The 25,810-nt window shown below is 31.8% G+C and overlaps 1 pseudogene; it reads left to right on the forward strand.

Annotated features, from left to right (window-relative positions):
• Nucleotides 1-7,235: 7,235 nt before the first annotated feature.
• On the forward strand, nt 7,236-24,406 carry LOC149535306 (aspartyl protease family protein 2-like; annotated as a pseudogene).
• Nucleotides 24,407-25,810: the final 1,404 nt, after the last annotated feature.

Here is a 25,810-nt window from a genome sequence, read left to right on the forward strand (position 1 = left end):
AATCCAATGTAAGTGAAACTAAACATCGAGGAAGATAACCAAAAGAAAGAGAAACTATGTAAATCATAACCTATGTCAAATCCTTCTACACACACCTTTGGATGTAAAGAGTAAAAAGTAAGATATCATACATAAAACCCCAACCAAAAAGAAAAAACAACACCAAACCATACCATATAGCTAATCATGAATTTAAGCCCCTTATAAGATGATCAAACTCATAAACCATTCTTAAACCAAAGAATATGCCCAATAAAACTATCTCCCAAACTCAACTAGCATAACATATGCACAAGGAGATAACTAATGCTAAACAATCTCTCAAATCAACCCTCCAAAACTAATTCATGTCTCATAGCTCAAGATCCATATCCATGAAAGAAAAGCATAAACATAATACACTTGAGAGAAAAAATGGGCTATACCTCTCAAGGAGTAAATTGTTGAGTAGACAAAGAGTGGGGAATGCACTAGTAAATTTAGCCCTAAATTTTGATGAGAAAAGGTCAAAATTGTGACCAGAGTTGGTCAAATAGATGACTAAACCTATCGTCGATCTTTTTTAGTCTGTTTTTCGTCACAATAATTATGCATCAAAATTTTGACTCAAAAAAGGTCGACTTACCAACACGAATTTTGTCAATTTCCTTTATCCATCCTGAACTTTTGTTTCCTCATTTGCATCCATTGCTGGTCAAAATTTCAATGTACACCCCTTGACTTTTTTTACAGTAAAGCCAAATGTTTGACAGGAAAAAAGACCAACCATCGTCGAAATTGTGACCAAGATCCCTTTCAACTGACATCAAAATTGCGACCAAGACCCCTTAATTTTCTACCTTGGTACCATACATGTGATAGCAAAGGGAAGACATGTTGGTCAAAATTAAGACCAGTGCTTGGTAGAAATTTAGAAGAGCTGTGCCAATTATTGCAAAAGCTTTGCTCTCATAGGAGCCTTCTAAACTGCACAAAATTGGATTCTAAAGCATAATTGCTTAGTGTGAGACTCAGATATCGTGTACATTTCTACCTCCATACCATTGTTTCATTCATATCACATGATTTATTTCATACAAAAAAATGGGAAGGAGGAAGAAATGTGCATGATATCCTGAGTCTCCACCAAGCAATTGTTCTTTAGAATCAAATTTTGTGCAGTTTAAAAGGCTCCTATGAGAGAATAGCCTTTGCAATAATTGGCACAGCCCATCTAAATTTTTGTTCTTGAGACATCATTACTTGTGAAGACTACAGGGAAAAATAAAATTAGGAAAGAATTATTTATCAGGAATGAAAGCCAATAACACTAACTAATCTCTATTTTTCAAATAGATAAACGTGACAAAAAAACTTATAGTCCCAATCACATCATCACAAAAGTGCATATATAACTATAACCCCTTATTTGGCTGCTTCTTGATCAATTTCTTGGCAAGAGCATCTAGGACATAATATTAAAATGCAATCAATCATTGAGTCTATTTCTAGCAATTGAACTGTGTTATAGAAACAAAAATTGCCTTAAATTTGACACCTCATCAGTTGTAGTTCATTTGCATCCGTAATGGCTTCACAAAAGTTGAAAGCTTACCATTTGTCAAGAACACAAAAGGCACTTGTAGTTCAGCTGCATCAATAAAAGTAAAGTTATTTGAATGTTCAAAAAATGTGAAACTTCCACTTAATAGCTAGAAAAGCCATAATTCCTCAGTATACATCATCTTTGATGGAATTTTCATAAATGAATGATTTTCTCTAAAAGCTCAAACTTATGCACAAAGAAGCACCATGCTCTTGAAGTTATATATACAGGTCACAAGACTGATATATCAAAAGGAGCATGGTGAGGGCAAGAGACTATCATCAATATCGATTGTGGAGTTGCAGATAGGTAAGTGATAAACATAAAAAGGTAGTACAAGGCACCATTTTCCATGTTCTAATATGATGAACTACCTTGGAGTTGGTTCTAAACCTTGACTGCTTAATGTTGGATTTGATCCAATGGTACCATTATCTAGAGGAGGTCCCACACCCCTCTTTCTTGTTGATTTTGAAGGCTCAATGACATAAAATCCTTCGTCAATCATTCTAAGAGCAAATTGATTTGAGTCAGATGGATGTGATGCAATGAAGAGAGGATAGACACTGCATGAATAATCAAAGGATACATTTTGAGTTAAATCATAAAATATGAGAAGGTTGTCACATGAATATACTGCACTTGAAATGGGAGCAGATAGAGAATCCTGAGGTGTCCACTATAGTACAAATAATTGTGATATCAGTTTACACTCATATAGATAAGGTAGCTTATATCATTATCGCTTACTAAATTTGAATTCTAAATTGCTAACAAAGACTTACATAATGCAAATGGTCAAACTTAGAAGCATCATAAATAGCAAGCTGGCTCTTGTGAACAACCAACAAGTGAACTTGATCATTATGGAACTATATCTTGTATCCCCAACCAGTGGTGATGATCTTCTTGTCTGCACTTGTAAAAAATTTGACTTTCGCTTCTCCCATCTATCAATGCTCCAAAAATAGAGCTGCCAAAACATTGGCCAAACATTTGGTAATTTGAATCTATAAACATGTGAATGTACAAAATGAGATGGTAATGGATATACAAAATGAAGACAAACCTGGGCATTGGCCCTAGAAGATACCAATACATTCAAAGTGTGTGAAAATGCCAAGCCTATAATTTTCATTTGGTGGCCTTTAAGCTTCATTTTTACCTGGTTAGTTTAAACAAGTTTTGAAAAGACACAAGTTAGAATGTCATCATATTGAATGACCCCAAATACTCTTTCTATAAAATAAACACCAAAACAAAATGAATAGAATGAGGATAGTTCACTTTGACTGTGTATAACATTTTTGCATTGACTTTGCAATTCATATTTTAGAATCTATAATCTAGACAGTGAATTAGTGAAAAAGAGAATTACCATGATGTATCATTTAGTATAATGAGCTTGAAAAGAAACAAAAAGTCATGCTAGATCATAAATATAATTTTGGAGATACCTGCAATCAAGTATACAAGCTTTCCAATTTAAGATACAAATTAAGACTTTTTCATATGAGTGTAGTTAGGTTTATAATGGATCAGACAAGATAATGAGCTAGAAAAGAGAAAAGTTATGATGATAGATAAAGCTATGATTTCTAATTTTGATTTTACAAAAATACACAAACAACTCAAAAAATGAAAATTCAAAGCGAATAAAGATTCTATTTATAAGTAGTTTACTTAGTGTACACTATTTTTCTCAGAATTTAATGAATTTTAAAGATTTTGATATGACTTCATAAATCTCTTTTGCATCAATATTTATGAGTTGTTAACAAGACATTATGGAAATGGTGCATACTCCATTATCTATCATGATCAAGATAGGAAGTTAGAGAACACGAAAATTGTGATGGTAGATCATAGAACATGATCTAAAATATGGATAGGAAAAAATGATAAAAATAACTAGATTTGAAAACAAATTAGGTAGTCTTACTTTCTTGCTCTATAATAAAGATTTTCAAAGAGTTCAAACACCCATCAATATAATGAATTAAAAAAATAATAATAATCCTAACAATGGATTGTAAGAACATGGATCATACTCTATAATTAATTATTGAAACAATGGTCTAGAAAAGACAAGGTGATAATGGATCATAGAAAACATTGACACGGATAAAATATATGCAAAAAATTTCAAGAGCATTCAAATTCAAAATAAATTCAGCAGTCATACTCTATAGATCCACATTAAAGACCTTAAATATTTGAATTATTATTTATATTGAAGATATTGAGCTAGATAAGAAAAGTTTGATACATAGATCACAGAATTTTGACAGCATACTCTGTGATGCATCAAAATAATAAATCACAAAGGAAGAAAGCTATACTGATAGATTGCAAGAAAGAAATCTAGAAACCTCCCAAAAAGAAATCAAAACACATCTAACATTTCTCCATTCAAGCACTCCTACAACTAATGAGAGATGGTATCAAAATAGGAAAAGTTGAGAAAATTATTTCATTGATCTAACCTGTTGGACTCCAAGACAAGAGAGAATTAAAAGTAACTATAACAAGCAAACCACCAAACGAAGCAACAAAAGACACCAAGCTGCTAGTGTTTCCCTTCATATTTATAGGAAATGTCTACATCAAACCAAACACAAATAAATCTACAGATTATGAAATTCATATAAATTGATTATCAATATAAATAAACCATTGATTATTGGTATAATTTCTTTTAATATTTGGAAGGTTGGGTTCAGTTTTGACTAATGTGACCTAAAGACTAAAGTTCAATTACCAGAATTTCATTGCAGAATTGTCTTTTCAGTCTATATTAGTGGTGTAAAACTTTTGGAGAACACTTGCAAGCTCCAAAACTAATTGGTTTACTAAATTGCTTTATCTATTTCATAGTTAAGGATTTTTTTTAAATTAATGTGGCCTAGGGATTAAGTTATAACCCATGTTTCAAAGCCCAACTATTGATAGAGAGATTCTATAGTGGCAGGGTACATGCATCTGTAGCTAGGGGCAGGCATTCCTAATGATTCAAGGATTACACCAGGGTGTTGAGAATGATTGAAGTGGGATATAAACATTAAATGCCTTAGAGAATGAAGAGTATGAATGAAAGAATGATTTAGAAGAAAAGCTCTCTAGATATTTTCAAGGTGGGTGAGGATGAGGGTGTATAGAGGAACTAATTTTTAAGACATTGGGTCTTCTCATTAAATAAAAGTCTCTTTATAATGATCATGAGGTCCATTCTTCTTAAGAATAATGTCTAGCCTCTAATAATCAAAAGAGTTGGGTACTAAACTCAAAAGAAATGATAAGGTAGGAAGTTTTGATTCATTAGTGTTTACTGATAGATTGACTTCATCTCTCCATTTTCTTCTTAACCTAGTCAATTCACTTTTCTAATGAGAACTAACCTCGGACATTATAACCCATGAAATTCCACCAATGTCCCTAATGAAAATGTTGCAATATAGGCCTGTACAACATAAATACAAGAAGATGTTATAAACAATAATTTTTATTAGAAATGGATACTGAATTATTGAGATCTGAATAAAATATTGCCTGGTTAATGATGTAATACTCACCAATAGACCAATTAGAGCTAGCCTACTCCCAATCAATTGTAAAACAGATTGTACAGAGTGTTCCTGTAGAACAAGGTAGACTAAAATAATTCAAAATAAACATCATAATTTTGATGTTCTATCTAATTGTCATTTTCTGTAATTTATGTACTTGGTAATTATGTTGAAAAATTGGTTGCAACTTGTGGACTAAAGTAACATTAGAACTCAATTATCAAATAGAAAATATATGCTTGTCAACAATAGTTCCATTTTTAAACATATTGACACAACAATGGCATTCCCTTTATAGTCTTAGATGATTTAACTAGAGAAATGGCTACTTTCTTTTGCATGAGCATTAGGTAAATGAAATTGAATCCCATTAAATTGAGTTAGTGGACATAAAGTGTTATAATGATAGGAAAGTGTAATTACCAATATGTACAATGACAATCCAATAATAAGGCAACTGATACTCATTCCTCCTACAACAATCTAAAAAATGTTTTCTTTATTATTGTTCAAATTAATACACAGTAAATGTCCTTATAATAGTCTATATTCAAGACCTAACTCGTACCATTAGAAGTGGTCTCCTACTAGATTTGTCCATCAACAATGTACCTACTGCTATCATTGGCACCTGCCAAGCACCATTATCTAATTAATAAGTAAGACAAATGTGTTTGATCATTGAGAGGAACTAAATAAGATATTCTTATTTGGAATTCACCATTGTTGGCACCTAAACTATAGCAATTGCAACTAATGTTGTCTGACCCGAAGAATAGCCTACAATGAAGTCCAAATTAATTATATTACATTAAAGTCCAAAAGTATTTTGACCTCTTATTAATTCATTCTACCTATAGTTTCTACTTGATATTACTTTTTATGATCTTGTTGTATCTTTATTGTATAGATTTGAACCCTATCCAACTTTATCTAATCAAAACAATTATATTACATATAAAATAGAAAAGAACACATTTATATCAGCAAAAATGAAAGAGAAACATCTAATATCCTAACGTAGCTTCTCACCAGCAGCCTCAAAGATTGCACTGGCATAAAATATAACACCATTGATTCCACCAATTTGTTGGCATACCGCTAGGCCAACACCAACCTGATATGGAAAATACACTTGTTAAGTTGTAAAGGATGACTGGATAAATAATTAAGATTCAACAAACAAAATTTCATCAAGTACAGTACATATTATGAAGTTGTAAATGATGAATGGATTATTGGAAGGAACTATGGATGAGTAGATAAATTGTGTAGAACCAACATTTCATTGATTATATTGCTTACAATGATAGCAGGAGCATAGTTTATGTGAAACAAATCAAGTATTTTGGTCTTGGGTAGATTTTCCAACTCCTCTATATATTCATGTATAATATATTCAATGGATTGATAACCTAATATCAGCAGCAATCAACTTTTTTTTTAACATCTTCATTTGAACTGATTAGCTCCAAAGTTTTACTCAAATTTTAGCTTAAATTGAAATTGGAAGCTGGCCTAGTTGATACTGGTGAATGAAAAATATATATATTTCTAGAAAAGAAAAAGATACGCACCAAGATTTCAGTTGCTTCATATGACACATCACATTGGCTTCCCCTAAGAGCTTGTAATTCTTCTTTAAAATCTTTATCATAGCCAGCCTTTTCTTGGAATGCATTGATAGCAAATGTATTAGAAAGAGCACCACATTTCAAACATGTAGGGTTTTTTATATTAGATATTGTACAGTTCTTATATGGTCATTTTAAAACATCTCACACTAATATGAAAACTGAGCATGGAAAATAAGACAATTTTGACTATTTAATACTTTTGGTTTAGAAAACAAGTCTTAGTATGTGATGTTTAAATCGTCTCTCATTAGATACCCCAAACTTCAAAGTTACAACTACTATATGTTTCTTTTATAGTAAGAAAGGACTAAAAACTAGGAAAAGAGGATGAAAAAATCAAATAGAACCAAGGAAAGAGTCTACAACATATCTATGAATTGTGAGCCTTTCAACTCAATTAATCATGAAACATAATAATAATTGATCTTAGCTTCCACCTATACAATGATGGCAGATGACATGATTGTCACAGCTGTTAAGAGGTAAATGCATCCAGTGACGATTTTGTTTGGGTTCCCCTCATGTAGAAAGTTAGGGAATTGATGTTTTCTAAGGGAGGGTTTGATGAAGGCCAGATTTGGCTTATATTAGGACCATGTAGGAAGCTCATGGCCATGGCTCTAGACACACACAGCACTATACCCACAATCTTGAACTAGCTACTTGCAGACTTAATGTCTACTTTCTCCATCCTACAAACACAAAAAAGTACCAATTAGACCATAAGAGTATAAAAACACAATCTTTGAAGAAGTAGAAAACATGTGATTAGAGAGTACTACTCACCCAAAAGACTCACTTTCTCACCATATTTCTCACCACCTTGTTTACGAATACTTATCTTTCTCACCATCTTGTTTATGAATACTTATCTCCATACTTATCATTATTTTGTGTCTAGAGTGTCATCAATGTTTTTAAATGTAGAATGAAATGGTTTTAAGTATGCATTTCTACCAAATGTAAATGATTTTGAGATACATACCTATGCAATCCAATCTCCCAAGGAATAGATAGCACCACTTATTGCAATCTTTTCCAAAACAGGATTTGTCATCAAGCGATGTTAGAATAGTTACTAAAATGGTCATAAATTATGTTCTTATAGTAAATGAATACTATGACTTATGATAAAAACTACACAATATTAAAACATGACATCGTGCTTTAAAAACTAAAAAGGTACCTATAATGAAGAACTTCATTTGGACTTGCTAATTGGTTGTCACTATTAACTATAAGCTTATCTTTAAAATTTGAGCTTCACTTGGTTTTGAGAATAGTTTAATATTCTCTACTAAACAAGGCCAACCATGTGAAGGTGGAAGCTCATTTGGCCCCTCCCCCCAACCCGCTAACATCACTCTAAATTCCCTATTAACATTTAATAACATTCATTCATTCATCCATTTTTGAAATATAACATTCAATCATTATAATCACATGATAACATTCATTAACACACAACATTCATGAATAATTCATTAACACAAAATTCATTAACACGCAACATTCAAGAGTAAGTCATTCATGAATAATTCATTAACACAATATTCATTAACACCCAACATTCATGAATAAGTCATTAACACACAACAATCATTTATTTTTGGCTTTCTTGCTGGTTTTTTTTTTCATGAAATTTCTAAGATGAATATCAATGTCCTCATCATCTCCCTCCTCTACTAGTTCTAATGAATGTCTCCTCCTCATTCGTTCAAGAACATCATGAGGCTGCTACACTAAAGGGGGGTCTATTGTAATAACAAGTACTTCATGAGTTAAATTCACACCATTTTATATTAGTGAATTACAAGTTTTTATTTAAGTAAAAGAACTATAAATCAAAAAATTAATTTAAAAGAACAAAACATAGATTTTCTTTACTTGAATGTGTGACATGAGCTACATGCTGATCAATCTGAACATCCTCTGACACTCGTTCAATATGACATGATTCTATATCCTCTAAAATATACACAAAAAGGTTACACCAAGTTCAATTAAAGATGTTAAATTGTATTAATAATTACATAATTTGTTTTAAATAGAAAATGAGCACCTCCATGGATAGTACGATGCACATCAGGGGCTTCATGATGTGATGTATGATCTATGTCACTATTAATAGGCTACATTGCAATGTCATGCACATTATTATCAAATAGATTGTTGCTCAAGTATTCAATTTCTAATATATTTTTTGGCATATTTACCTATGCACATGATGCAGGAGACTGTTCGGTTGGGGCAATGGAAGCTTTCTGTAGGCGTTCAGCCATGGCTACATAGCCTTGCTTGAAGGCAATTCTTTTGTGTTCTTCCATGGCCTCCAAATTAAAATCAGTGCCCTGCATTTTTTTATTAATTAAAAAAATTATTTTCATTTTATCAATACTTTTTCTCTGCAATTCATTTGCTGCTACTTACAACTCATGCTTTAATTTTAGAATATCCCCTAGAGCCAAGTTTGTGTTGCCTAGCCTTTTCCAACCTGGCCTTTGTTGCCTTTGATGTGTCCTACAACCTATGAAAAGTTTGAAATATGTTAGATGATATAGATATAAAGATCAGTACTAATTAGTGCATTATTACATTAATGTACTAGTAGTTAATACTATTGCATACCTTCTCACACTTATTGGTGTAATTTCTCTTTGATCATCCCCTTTCTCCTTCGCATCCAAAATGAACTCATTCCATTCCCTCACTGTAATAAAGGGAGGATGGTTGTACTTTGGATTTAGGATGACACTCTTTCTATATGAGTCCTTCACAACCTTAAGATGTTTGCAAGCTTTTTGTAACATTTTCTTATGATCAAAAATATTATTACCAAATTCATGCTCTAAATCTTTGATGAGCTGATCTTTTAATTTTTTATCTTGAAAGTTTCACCTTTTAAGAAAAAACACAAAATTGTTAGATATAGCTAGTAAAAGAAAAGACCTGAATGAAAGGAAAAATGTTGCACCAATTAATGATAAGGGAAAAAAATAGTGGGATAAAATTAGTTCACTTATGATGTTCCACCTTGTACATATGGTGGGCCCGAATAGTTGTAGTGTGAGGTCATAAAGCTTCCTATAAAATGTATCGTTTCCTACAAAAAATTCATGAGATAATCAATCTGAAGCTTCTTATGAATAGGTAAATGCATATTACAATATAAAAAATAATTATTTAAAGTACTTGGAATTTTAGGATATTTTAAAGGCATTGATTCATCATCATCAATCAACAACAACGTTTGCATAGCTCCCATGCTAGAAAAATGGGTAGCTCTAGGAAATGATGGTGAATTATCACTAATACTTGCACTATGATCTTTATCTGGCGTAGCAAATGGTGCATCTCCTATGACAAAAATAATAATCCACTATGTGATGCACCCAAGATAAAAGTACAAATTATCAACTCATAATTAACACAAAACCAAGTATCGCAAAATAAGGATTTACCAGCTGGACATCCCCTTGTTGCTGACATTGTAGTTTGCAATATCATATGGATGTTTGTCAACCTCCTAGGAGTCTCTTGCACTTGATGACCTGAACAATACATTGTTAGCAAAGACATTTTGAAATAATAAATGTAAGAGTTAACTTAAGAAGTTTTTGAATGTTCAAAATAAAAAATTCCTTGTAACTTGTCAACTAAAATATTATTTTACCAATGGCAGTTAGAGCTCTACTACTACCAGCCTCACCGCATTGTCCTTGACCAGGTTCTGGATCAGTTGCCAAAAAATCTTGTAACAAGAACACATATTACATATTTTACTTCACAACATAAAATATTATAAAATATAAATCTTTATTGAACTTTTGTTATAACTAAAGATTCATTACTGCTTCATAATGATGAGCTTGTGCTCTCAAATTAGATAGCCTCTTCATCATCTCCTCAGATGGAATATTTGCTTCATCCAAAATTCTCATTATTTCTAATTTTTTTTTTTTTTATTCAAAATTATTGTTACATTGGGAGTTTCTACAATATCATCATTAGAAGGGGTAGCTAGTGGCTCTATACTTATTGCAAGTGCTTTTCCCTTATCCTGAACATCAGATTGTGAGAGGAATATCAGTAAAACTATCATAAAAACTCAAAAATCATAAATAAAATAATGTAATAATATAACATTTTTCAACTATATAATTTGTACAATTTCAATAAGGTTTACCCTTGCTAAAGAATGGGTGGGAGTAGCATCCTCGCGGCCTCTATCATCTATTGGATCCATATTGTCCTATCACAAAGATTAAACATAAAAACTTCAGCGAACTGAAAGCAATAGACAACAAAAAAAAAAAATTATTAAAAAAATGGTATATAGTACTTAAAACCCTCATGATAGTAACTTTTTTTGTATCTATGTGATTTAAATGGTAATCTATTAGCAGTTCTTCCCCTGCACTTATTGATTTTATTGCACAAACAAAAACTTCATTCCCCTCAGGCACCTCAAATATGCAATTGGGTGGCTTACTAGTTGAGTAAGGTCGTGTACTATTTATAAAACCTAAATATTACCTATTTCTTTTGGTCTCCCATCAATGTACATAGAAAATCTTTTACTTTGATCATTTTCTTTCCATTGTATCTAATAAGCTAGTAGTGCATACCTACGCATATTTTTTTTATATCGAACAATCTGCATCCAGTCACTATAATTATAACATGGACCGACATAATTGAACAATTCAACAACTTTTTTGAAACATAAATTTATCACATCCATGGAAAATAGGCCCAAACCATGTAATGAGGATGGAGCAATGTGATATATCCTCTCATTAACGCAAAATTCTATGTTAATTGGAGGTAGCTCATTGGGTACCCATTCTTTCTCAATTGTGTGTAGCAAAAGGGCACCTTGATGTTGTCTTTGGTCTCATCATCATAATAACATGACCCCCCATTAGCAAGAAAAAATTGCATGCTTTTATCAAATTTTTTTCTAATCTTTTGACCTCTAGTTGATCTCCCTATTTTAGTCGTACTACATGTAGAGCTTTCATCTACCATTTCCTCATTTCCCTCATTCGATGTAGATAGATCTGACAAGTACCTATTTGTTGGCACCTACAATCCATCAAATGGAAATTTGATAGTATTTAAATAATATATATAGAATAATCAAGTTGTGACTCATACGTGCCGTTCTTCCTTGTCTATATGTGAAAGATATAAAATGTAGTAAGTTGAAAGTGATTATACAATTATATTTCTATACGGACCTTCTTTGTCTATATATACATTATATGATTATATAATATGTCTATTTATAAAATATGTGGTCAATGATAAACAAGAAGAATATAAGAAAATTATGTTTATTTATTGACTTATACCTATTGATCTATGTCATTGTGCACGATCCATGCCAAAGGGGTCAAATTTCCAGCATATGTTAATCATTTATCTTAAGTTAGCTAAAAATTGCATGATACACGTATGCTAAAAATAACTTAGAAGACAACATGAACAATATGAAACATCGTAAACATGAACAAATTTACCTTATATATGGAATGCAAGATCATCAACAGAAGGGGTGACGGTGTCTGTAGTCAATTGACTATTTGCAAAAAGGGTGATAATCAGACACAATATAAATAATGGTAATTATAAATAACATATGTTGTAATCATTAGAATTGAACACAATAAATATGTAATCATATTTCTTGCATATGTTAATTATTTATCTTAAGTTAGCTAAAAATTACATGATACTCGTATGCTACAAATAACTTAGAAGACAACATGAACAATATGCAACATCCTAAACATGAACAAATTTACCTTATATATGGAATGAAAGATCATCAATGAAAGGGGTGATGATGTCTATAGTCAATTGACTATTTGCAAAAAGGGTGATAATCAGAAACAATATAAACAATGGTAACTATAAATAACATATGTTGTAATCATTAGAATTGAACACAATAAATATGTAATCATATTTCTTGCATATGCTAATCATTTATCTTAAGTTAGCTAAAAATAACTTAGAAGACAACATGAAAAATATGCAACATCATAAACATGAACAAATTTATCTTATATATGGAATGCAAGATCATCAACAAAAGGGGTGACGATGTCTGTAGTCAATTGACTGTTGGCAAAAAGGGTGATAATCAAACACAATATAAACAATGGTAATTATAAATAACATATATTGTAATCATTAGAATTGAACACAATAAATATGTAATTATATTTCTTGCATATTTTAATCATTTATCTTAAGTTAGCTAAAAATTACATGATATGTGTATGCTACAAATAACTTAGAAGAAAAAATGAACAATATGCAACATCGTAAACATGAACAAATTTACCTTATATATGGAATTCAAGATCGTCAATAGAAGGGGTGGCGATGTCTGTAGTCATTGATTATCTTCTTCTTCATCATCATCATCATCATTATCACCACCATCATCATCTCCATCATCACCATCATCACCATCATCGTCATCATCATCACCATCATCATCTTCACCATCATCTTGATCTTCATCATCTTCAATATCTTCTTCTTCCATAACATCATCATCATCATCACCATCATCATCATCATAATCATCACCATCATCATCATCATCATCACCATCATCATCATCATCATCATCATCTTGATCTTCATCATCATCATCATCACCATCATCTTGATCATCATCATCGCCATCATCACCATCTTCATCATCACCATCATCATTTCCATCATCATTGCCATCATTGCCATCACCATCATCATCATCATAATCATCACCATCATCATCATCATCATCATCACCATCACCATCATCACCATCATCTTGATCTTCATCATCTTCAATATCTTCTTCTTCCATAACATTATACTTTATCGGCCTTCCTCTTGGATCATGTCTAACAACAAATGACCAACCCTATTTATGTGGAACCTCTAAGTAAAACACTTGCTTAAATTGGCTTGGAATAACATAGGGATCATCTCCAACTAGCTCAAATGGCCTTGTATTAATCATTGTAAATCCATTATCATGTTGAATAACCGTTCTATCTGGATCATTTTGATTTAGTCGTAACCTATAGCATTTGACAACAAATAGAACTACTTTGAAAGAGTTAAAGTTGCACTCAATTATATCATCCAAGATGCCATAGTATTGATTTTGAGATTGTTTAGGATGTATGTTTTTTCTAGATGATATATTGGTGACCTCAAAAATTGTAGTTATCCCAGAATCACAAGTTTTCTTTGTGTCATCCAACTTTTTATGCAAAATTTGTGGCCATGATAGTACATAGCTTTGTGGTTCTTAGCCTACAATTTTTGAAGCGTGTGTAAATTATTTGCATCGTGAGTTGATATGAAACATATGTTGAGTTATGATCATTAATAAATTTCTACATACCTCTCCACCTCTTAAACCCTTTACTAGATCAACTACCATCGACGTAACATTGGAATCTCCATTACGATGAGCTTCTGTAACCAATGAAGAAACACCTTCCCATGTTAATGAGCAACCATTTTGTTGACATCATTCAATCCATACCATCATCCAATCAAGATTGTTCACAATTTACAAATGTATTGCATCCCACTCTTGACCACCTTTATCAAAAAAAATACACCAGTTATAAATAACTTATATTGAAGATTTATAAGAATTAATTAACTACAATAACATCTTAGATTTACCTCTCACTTTCTTCGATCTACCATTTCCCATCAAGTACTCCCCTTTGAATTTGTTAGTTAAGTTGGGATCCCAAATATCATCTACATGGATCTTTGTTGAAAACTTAGGAAGATATTCACTAATGTACACCATGGTTTGGTATACCATATATCCCTCCACCATAGAACCCTCAGGATGTGCTCTCTTTCAAACTAAGCCTTTCAAAAATTTCAAGTGCCTCTCAACCATCCACATTGACCTAGTTGGTACAGGTCCACACAATTCAATCTCCTCAACTTGATGTATGAGGTAGTGTTCTTATGCATTGAAAAAACTTGGAGGTAGACACTTTTTCATTTCACACATAAGAAGAGGAATTGTTCTCTTCCAATATTTTATATCTTCTTTATTGATTTTTTTAGATGACAACCACCTCATTTATTTTCCAAGATCATATATAACCTGTTTGACAATGTTGGCAAAGTGGTGTGGGAGAGATAGAGGTAGAACGTACTACAATATTTGTAAAATGATCTTGTCAATATTTTATAAAAGAATGAAATTAAAACTACATGTAGTATACAAATATATATTGAATACAAAATGACATGAATTACCTTAATTAATGTATGCCAATCATGTGTTTTCAACCCTGACCCAAATTCATTTTCTTTGATATGAGATTATTTATGTTTGTAGCAAATCTTCTAGGAAATCTTTTTTTTTTATGACTTCTTTTATAGCATTGCTCTACTACTCTAACAATAACCAACTAAGGGCACTTATATCAATATGGTCTCCATTATTGTTTGATCGAATGCCATTTTTCATTTCATGGTTGGATTCTTCAATGTCACTGCAAGTTTTGACAATTTGGTCTTTGTCACGCCTTCCATCCAAGATTTTCCATAATGTCTCTATTACATTCTTTCAAATATGCATAGGATCAAACAAATGCTCAATTGGGAGTTTCTTGTAGTACAGTAACCTAATAAATTGTGTAGGATAAATTTTTAGTCCTTTTAGAAGTTGGTCATTGATGCCTTGACAACCTTCACAAGAATCAATTACATCATCAGTAAACAAAACACAATATTGAAATATAAATTTGAAACAAAAACCATCAGATGGAATGACATTACCTCGATGATTTATTTTATTGTATGCCAACTTCCATAGGCGAGGTGTCATTCTCTATGGCATTGATGTAGTCTCTTCTTTCCCATTGAAAAGATTTTTTTTAATAATTTGGTACTTATGGTTTCTATGCACAAAGTGTCTATTCTCATCGAATACCTACTTTTTTAAACTTTTTGAATGATGAGATTTTGTCTTTGGACCACAAACTAGACATGCAAATTTTCTCTTTGTCTGAAGACCTACAAGATCATGTTTAATTGGATTAAATGTGTTAACTTTGTGTCATCACTATAACATACCAAAAAAGAGGTGTTAAGAAGATAACATACCACAAAAATGTGTTAGCCCAGGGGCATCATATATTGTCCATACAAGCATTGCATGAAATTAAAATTTTCTTTGTCCTATTGGTCTATAGATGTCATACATAGTAACCCCATTCCATAACACCATCAACTCATCGATAATGGGTTCAATATATACATTGATATCTTTAACTTGGTACTTACCTAGTTGAATGAACAAAAACATTACATAATTATTATGACCATTTTGATGGATTAGTATTAATTAATTAATTTAGATGACCATTAAATTAAAAAATACCTAGAACAATTAGTGTCAACATTATGTGCTCTCTCTTTATAGACAACCAAGGAGGTATGTTATTGATGATGACAAAAATAGGCCACACCAAGTAAGTAGATCTCATCTCTCCAAAACGATTGACATCATCTGCTACCAATGAAAGCTTGAGATTACAAGGTTCTTCTTTAAAGTTTGTCCATTTTTCTTCTATTTCCTTAAATGTCAAACCATTTGTAGGCATTTGCATAATGTCATCTTGACTTCTATTGTGTGCATGGTAATCCATAAATTGTGCCAAGCTATTGCACCTGAATAATACTTATAGACGTGGAATAATGGGAATATGTCAAAGAACCTTATGAGGTACCTTTTTTGTTAATCAATCTGATTGATATCTACTAGTATGACAGATAGGGCATTATGTTGCAAATTCATGTTGTTTATGATATATAATATGATCATTCAAACATGCATGTATTGTTTGATACTCCATTCCAATATCTTTCATGATGGCAAATAATTCTCAGTACGAGTGAGGTAGAATATTTGATGGTGGTAACAAACTCTCACCTATCAACCTACAACCAAAAATATAATTTTTAATTTCAAAAATATTAATTGCTACACAAACCCAATGTTAATTATAAGGGAACTCTGAGTAAAATAATGAAAGAAGATGACATACCTTAACTTACGTGTCATTGCTATGTTGGATAAACCATTCATAACCTTCAAGTTCACCAACAACAATATAGCAAAAAGAAGAGTTGTTTCAAAGCCTTCATATAGGGACTCGTGTGCCTTCTCAAGTATAGGTACATCAAGCTCTGCATCAACATCATCATCATCATCATCATCTTGATCATCATGATCATCGTGATCATCTTGATCATCATGATCTTCATCATCGTGGTCTTCTTCCATGGTATCATTACCTTCTACTTCAATATTCACACCTCCATGTTCCCTCATTTGGAAATCCACATTCTCTGAATTGTCATGGTCCATAACATGAAACTCAGGGACGTTGACCTATATGAAAATGATGACCTTATATTAGCCATGACCATGATGTCATCATCAAATCATGTCTTATGTAATTTATAAATTATTAAAATACATACCAATGGACGATATTTGTTTCCCCCTTCAATGTGGCCATGTTGCCTACAATGTTCCTTAGCTATTTTGATTAGATATCTTTGAATCTTTAAGCCCTTACAATTTTTTCAAGGATAATAACATTTTTCCATCACCTTTTCTTTTTAAGTTAGACCACAGTCTAGCAATTGTCTCCCTATTTTTTTGTGCATTGATATCATCAGACATGGTCTTTCTTGAATGGAATGACTCGTTGGTGAAAGAAGGATGATTTGTTTGCAATTTGCAAATGGAGTAGTAAGAGGAAGACACATATAGAAATGAATACTAAAGCAAGATAGATAGAAAGAGGTATAGATAGAGAGGTATATTGATAAAGAGATAAAGAAATATAAAAAATGAAAAGAAAAAAATACTTAGTTGACCTTCCATAACTCTACCTCTACATATTGCACTTGTTACATACAAGCACTTCCTGAGAAAATGGGCAGCAGTAACCAAGAAGGGAATAGGAGAGTCCATTTGGCTCAAGAGGAGGATGCACAAAGTGACCAAGGGGCAAGAGGAAATGTTGATCCAGAGAGAGGAGAGTCTCTAATGTTTAATAGAACCCTACTGAAGACTGTCATAGAGAAAGAACCTCCCCAAAGAAAGACATTATTTAGAACTCTCTGCAAGGTAAGAGGTAAGGTCTGCAAAGTTATTGTAGATTCTAATTCAGCTGATAATATAGCCTCAGTAGAAATGGTAGAGAAGCTTGGATTAAAGAAGTTGCCTCATCCTAACCCTTATAAGGTTTCATGGCTAAATAAGGAGCAGTAGGTCATAGTAAATGAACAAGTTCGTGTTCAATTTCAAATAAGGGAGTACAAAGACAAGATTGTCTTTGATGTTGCAGAAATGGATGCTTGTCACCTATTGTTAGGAAAGCCCTTGCAATTTTATGTCAATTCCAAGCATTATGGAAGGATAAATGTTTACATCATCTCCAAAAATGGGAAAGAATACACCATGAGACCACTGCCAGAAGATAGGAAGGAGATCCAAGATGCATCTAGTGTGATGATGGTTGGGGAGGAGTTTTTGAAGACCCTCAAGGTGAAAAACACCCATTTCTTTTCCATAGTATTAAAGCCAAAACTTGGAGAAAAAGGAAAGGAGTTAGGTCTATGAACCAAGTAGGAGTTAGGACATGTTGGAATGGGGTCAACCCTAGATATTTTGGAATCTTCAAGAACCTGGTAAAGGGTATCTAGAAAGGTGAAAATAAAAAAGTATTTTTATAGCTTCAAAGGAGGAATCGAGAGCATTATAAATAATGAAGAAGAAACTTAAATCCATATGGCTTCACCTCTATTTACAATCTGACCTTTCTGCATGTGAAATATGACAATATAAAAAAATTCTAGTCACATTTTCACTTTAAAAATAACACCAAATATACCTTTGGTACAATATCTTCTTTAGATTCTTCACTATCATATTCTTTAGTACAGAAAGCTCCTATGCAAAAAAAGGATCAAATGTACTAAGTAATTTTTGATGGACAATATTTAAACAAATCAACTATCAAAAAAAAAAATTATGAAATTCAGTTGCTTTATTATGTACTGAAGACTTGGCTTAACCATGGAGTACCTCATCAGAAGACTCATCCTCACTTGATTCTTCTTTACCATTTTTTAAAGCTACAACTGACCCATTCTTCACTACAATTAAGTTATTCTTTCCCAAAGCACCTTGTTTTTTATGTGTTTCCTATAATGCACTTTGAATAATATTAAACAAAAATTTCTTATCTCTCTTTCAAAAAGTACAAAAAAAATTTATAAAATGAAAAATGTCACGATAGTATAGCAATGTTTAAAGATAAAAAACAAATATCTATTAATGTTATGCTAGAAAAGTACAATGAATGTCTTCATCATTTAGAGAGCACCAATTATTTTGTTTCGTTTTCAATTTGAAATAAGGCATTTCAATTAACCATTTGTTCACTATTGAACATCAAAATTCCATAAGCTTATGATTCCACTAAAACATGATTCTATTCTACAGATAATTATCCACAACAAAATGACTAACCTCCTCAGAAGAAGAATCCTCATGCTAGAATCTTTTGTTGGCAGCTTCTTTGCGATGGCAAGATTTTTGCTTATAGGATGCTTCACCTTTATCTATAGAGCATTAACACAAAAATGAGTACCATAAAGTCAAAATATATGTTATATTATCAATATGATCCCAAAAAGAAACAAAATAAGTGGCATTCTTTAGATCTAGTTTTTTTTCAACATAAATGTTCTAGTTCACTCATTTAAAATCTTAGTAGGAGGGATCTCAAAATAGTTAGATATGTTATTGAAACAAAACACAACCCTTTAGGAGTGATCATGACTTTCCAAGTCATCAAAGTGAAAAAATTACAAAAATTGTCAATGACAACATTGATAGCAATATTAGAAAGTTGCCAAGAAATGGTTGGGGATCGATGAAGAAAGTTGGTACTTGGACAATAGAGTTATATAAGCTCATTTGAAATCATTTTGAGGGGTTGGAGTTCCCAGTGTTTGAAATATTGACTAATAAAGAAAATTTTTTGATGAATCATTCCAAGTAATTTCTTAGTGCATTAATTAAGTTCCCATTTTATGTTTTGGTAGTTGTAAATAAAAAATTTCTTCTTGGCTAGTTCACTGGCCTAAGTAGAGTAGTTGGTGCAAGAGCCCCACACACAACCAAGCCAATGGTGCAGCTTATGAAGACCACAAAGACAACTAGAGGAAATCATAGAATTAATTAGCAAGTTATAAGAATTAGACTAATATGATGATTCAAATATTTGTAATGAACTTAATAGGACTAAATGAAATTCTAATGGACTATCATTGTCCAAGCACAAATAACATTGGAGTGTTTAGAGTCTAGGAATGTTAGTGATCATAAAAGATCGAAATTTGGTTAATGGTCTTTTTGTTTAAAGGAATTCCACAAAATATATGTTGATATTAGTTTGAGTTTGTTCTATTTTAAAACCAAACCATTCAACTAACCGATGACAGTTGTATTGATTTTGAGTTAGTTTTAGGCATTTCTATATTTTTTTTTTGAGTCTTTGTTATAAGAGAGACAATCGGGTGTATGGACAGAGGAGAAAGATAGTAATAAGAAAACTCTATTCTTTGCAATTGATTTCCATTACTTTAGATCTACAATCAATTGGTTTTATGCATGAACTACTATGTTTTATTGATATGTTTCATAATATTATAGGCTTGTTGTCATACCAATCTTGACTTAGAATAGTTACTCTTGATTTCAATTTTCTGTTGCAGTAACACCTAAGGTAGAATGAGGATCATCCCATGAATGTGGAGGTCTAACCTTCATGGGATGAAATTGTTAACATGTATTATAAATCGCTAATAGTGCATATGCAGTTTTGTGGGGTGCAAAAGTGATCACAAGTTGAAGATATATTGGAATTGAAAGTTGTATACAGGAGGGAATATTCTACCTGGATGTGGAGTGAATCCTATGTTGGAAAAAAATATAACATATTGAATTTGTGTGTGGAGGTAAGAGTTTGAGGGAACTCTAGTCAAATTGGGTTTGAGTCAAGATTCAGGGACTGTGGTGTTACAAGGCCTAAGAGGTTAATCATTTATGAAATTTGATTATTTGTAGTCATCTCATGAATCTGGTGTGAGTTTGGAGAGATAAGGATAGCAGGTGTGATGTCCCTTATTAAATTGATGAATTGTCATGCAAAGATGTGGGGTACAGTTATGTATAATCCTATTGGTCTATGGTAACCATATACAATCCTTTGCTATGTTATAAAACTCTTTAAAAAGGGTATTGGGAAGTGTCTTTAGATTATCAAACATTTTGAGGAAAACCAAAGTTGTCCCCATTCCAAGCATGCAGTAGGACTGACAGGTAGGGTATTATGCATTTGAGCCAAATTTATAGAAGTATGGTATTGTCTTAGAGTCTTAAAGATCCTTGTGCTAGTTAATTGGGTGTTTAAGAAACCAAGTCAGCATCTAGGAATATTGTGATAGACTTAAACAACTTAATTCCTTGAAGAATTTGAATTTGTTGATAGGCACAAGTATCTAAGTCTCTTAAGTTTGCAACTATTATTGTGTATTTAATACCAACCACCCTTCCTCTACATCAGTAGTTATCATAGAAATTCTCTAATTTGATTTCTAATTGTTGGAACACAACAACCTTTAGGAATCTATTAGGGAACTATAAATAACTTGGGGTCAATATGAAATGATCTTCTATTTTTGGAATCAATCCCTAGATGGATTCAGGCATACCCAACAAGGTGACTTGATGGTTATAGGGTTTGGATAGAGGAGTAGTTTGATTGGTTTGTGCCAATCAAGGATTGGAGTATGTATAGAAATATCTAAAGGTGTAGTTTCTAAGAACTAAGAAGGATTTGAATCTTTTTGTGTTCCTTTTGAATCTTTGTAAGGCCCATCAACAAGTTAAGTCTTAAAACCCTTGTAAGTAGGCTATTTTATAGGAATGAGTTGTACGGAGGGGTTGAAGAACTAAAACCTTGAAAATATTCAAGCTCTCTAGAACCATAACTTAATTGGTATCTTCTTGAGTTTTTTTTGAAATATTTTCAAAATGAAAAATTTGGAGGCCTAATTAGGGCAAAAGGCTACTAGCCCTAAAATAAGGGTTTGAGGAGATCAGTAACAAACCATGAAATTTTGTGAGAAAGAACACTTTGAACCTAATCAAATAGACTTGTATGGGATCCCTCCATCTTATTACAACACTAGTGAAGTCCTTTCTGAGTTGAATGAATATTGATGCTTTGAGTCTTGCATCTTGTTAAAGTGGAATATTGAAGTAGGAAATTGGTAGAGATATCCTTGGAAAGAATAAGAGGATTAAGTAAAGAATTATCCTAGTGTGGAGATTTGGAATAAACCCTAAGCAGGCTTATTAGTGAGCCTTGTGAGGTCCTAGTAAAGGTTAATTAGTATCTGCTTACCATTACGACAAGTTGACAACTATAAACTTTCGACAATATTCCATACATTTTTTTGGCCCTAATTCATAGTTGTCAAATTATTTTTGTAAAAAGAGTAGTTAGTATGTTCAGTAAGAGAAGAGAGTTAACTGATTTACTTCATTTCTTTACATTATTTATAAAGATTTTAACTTCCAGATATATATGAGATTGTTAATTTCTTAAGCTTTAATTTTGTTGCTTTATGTGAACTCTACTTTGCATATTCTCAAATATGATAATAAAAGAATTCAAATTCGATATGTGCTTCAATATTTTAGTGAAGCTTTCAATACCTACCTCATAGTTGCTGGAGGCTTTGGAGGTCTTTGAGCTCCCATTTCTATCTATTGCTACTTTAAACCTTAGAAAGACAGTGCAAATGTATACACTTCAAAGAAGTTGATGGAGGTCATCTGAATTATCAAATTCCTATTAAAATGGAATTCAATTTATTATGATATAAGGTAGTTGACTTCATGTGAAAAATGCATCTATGATGACAATAAAATAATTAAGAAGAATTTATTACAGGCAATAATATAAGAAAGACAATAAACTTATAAAGTATAAATCTCATATCAACTATAAATTATACTTACTAAATAGTGCAAAGACAATTCTTCTATAAATTGGGTAGAGCAAGCTTTTGAATAAATTAAACTTTGAAATAAGGAATCACCAATTGGCCTACAATATACACCAAGCATCATGCACTCCTTGAATTTAACATAGAGTTTAGTAGAGGAGAAGCACTACAAAGGGAAAAAATAGTTCCATTTTAATTGCATAATACTTACTACCTAGCACAGAGGATGCTCTTCTGGAAAAGTTCCACAAACCTCAATTAAAACTTTTTGAATGGCCCATTTCCTACTGCATAGACTCCTCCAAGTTAAAAGGTAATCAACCAAGTTGATTTGATAAAATGCACCATCGATTATGTACAAATAAACATAAGCCTGAGATTTAATATAGAATATATACAAAAGCCAATATAACTCCTATTAATTTAATAAATATACTTACCCATTAGTGATCTACTTGTAAAGGGAAATTCCATATAAATCCTAGATCAACCTTCTTTGTAGGGCATTTTTCAAGTTTTATGCCAGTACATTACTATGCACCAGTCTGTCAACTAGTTTCTTCTCTCTTGAATTCTTCATGTAATTGCACAAGGATCCATAGTTCATGCATGTTTTACCATGTCTATGCAAATCTCCCTAATAGAACTGAGATCTTCTCTATGGACACTGAAACACTCAATACAAGCTTAGGGGAGAGTACTAGAATCCCCAATGTGGCATTTAGCTGTGGGATTAAAATTTGAGGACCTAGTTTTATAGGTTAAGCATTTGTTGGAATATATTATGTAATGGGTTTGGGGAAGGGGCCTATTTTATTCACCTCACAACTTGGTAAACTTGTTGGAATAAAACTTCTTACTACTTGGTGAACTACACTATTTATCCCCCCACACAAATTAATTTATATTGGGGTAGACACCATTGAGGTAGTCATTGAAGAAATCAATGAGTTACTCTCCTTTTCTAAGGAACATATTTATAGAGACCTTTTACTACATTGGGATAAAGAAAGTTTTTGTTGATGGGGTTCTTCTGCCCATCCATCCCAAGGTTTGGAGTATTGATGTTCAGGGAAATGGGAGAACTATCATTGATTTTGGCACCACCTTGACCTATATTGTAGAGCCTACATACTAGATAATCCTTGCAGCATTCAGAATGAATGTTGTATCTAAGAATAAGACTTGTATAGAGCTAATTTGATCTATTATTCAATGTCTCAAGTATTGCCAGACTCTAATTACCAAAGCTTACAATTATTTTCAAAGGTGGCACAATATTTAATTCTCCTCCTTTAAACTATTTCATCAATGTTGTCAATGACAAGTGCCTAACATTATAGGGTGTCTCTTCTCTTACTATTTTCTCTATTCTTGGTAAGATTTTGTAGCAGAACTTTTTTATCATGTATGATAGGGAATTTTCTAGACTTGATTTTTCTCATATTGATTGTCCCACATCTTAAGATGTACATTTTTCTTGAGATTATTGTCATTTGAAGTGCTATCATTATAGATAAAAATTCATTTTCCTTTGATTCTGACTATGCTCCTTAATGTACATTTACTAGCCATAGCATCTATTAGACAAGAAGCTTGTCTGTTACACTTTATTTTCTAAGTGATTATATCTATGTGCCAAGTTTGATGAAAAATAAAACTAAGAATAATTTGGAGTATTGGAAAGAAAACCTTCATAGTGACTCAAGGACGATGACAAAGTGTAGCACAGGGTCCTTAAAAATAAAAGGACAAGTGTTAGAAGGCATTGTTTTCTTTTGCTTCAATGGAAAATAGCCCCACATACACATTTTCTCAACTTAATTTTACCAATTCCAACAAAAGAATTATATATTACCTCTATTCAAATTTCAAAGGAGTAATAAATTTCAAAGTATTTCTTAGTTGAACATTACAAACTCTTTCTTTATTCCAAGGTTGAAACTAGATAAAGATTTATTTTATCCTTCTTAGTTTATTAATAGAAGCAAACCTGTTGTACAATGGAGGTGAGCCTACTTAGAAATTTTGTGAAAATGAATTTGTTAATCATCTGGGTAGGAATTAATACTTTAACACTCATTTTGGGTGCTTTAATAGTTAATTCAACGTATCTTGGAAGATATTGGAGCATTGGCTGCTCCTATTAAAAAACTTATATGAATGTCTGCTCCTTCACCTTTATAGTAGCTATGCATATTGGTTTATCCCTTTCAAACATTAATTATTTAATATTTATATTTATTTATATACTTTTCTATATCCAAATCAGATATTGATTCCTATTAATATAAACCTAAAATATAATGTACAATAGATATATATTTATATATATTAATATAATTATTTGTTATCAAAAAATTATATTAATATGAATGATAGAAACAATCATGTCTACAATGATCAAGAAGGGAAATCATCAACAAACTAGTCAAAATACAATAATAACCATAAAAAATTTAGGGATGCAGAGAACAACAAACTTCAGCAGTTTTAATATTACTAATGACATTAGTAATGGTAGGGATATTTATTGAAGATACTTATTTATACAATTAATTCAAAACTTTCGTAAGAAAAATTTCATATTGCACAAGATATTAATCAATATAGTAAGCATTGACATCTAGAGAAAGACGTGAATCAGACAATTGTATAAAGAGCAACAACTATTATATTCCAAAAGTTGCTACCACTTACTTGTAAAGGATACATTATGAGATTTGATCTCACATTTGGAAGGGTATAATCGAATATTATTTTTTCTTATTTATCCATACTTGGATCATGCAAAGTGAGTAGAGGCTCCCTTAAGGCAATCAGTTGAACATATTAAAACATCAAGAATGACACCAAAAGACATCATCATT

This window comes from Cupressus sempervirens, chromosome 10, assembly GCF_028749045.1.
Source record: "Cupressus sempervirens isolate cs-2001-9-10 chromosome 10, ASM2874904v1, whole genome shotgun sequence".
Taxonomy (NCBI): domain Eukaryota; kingdom Viridiplantae; phylum Streptophyta; class Pinopsida; order Cupressales; family Cupressaceae; genus Cupressus; species Cupressus sempervirens.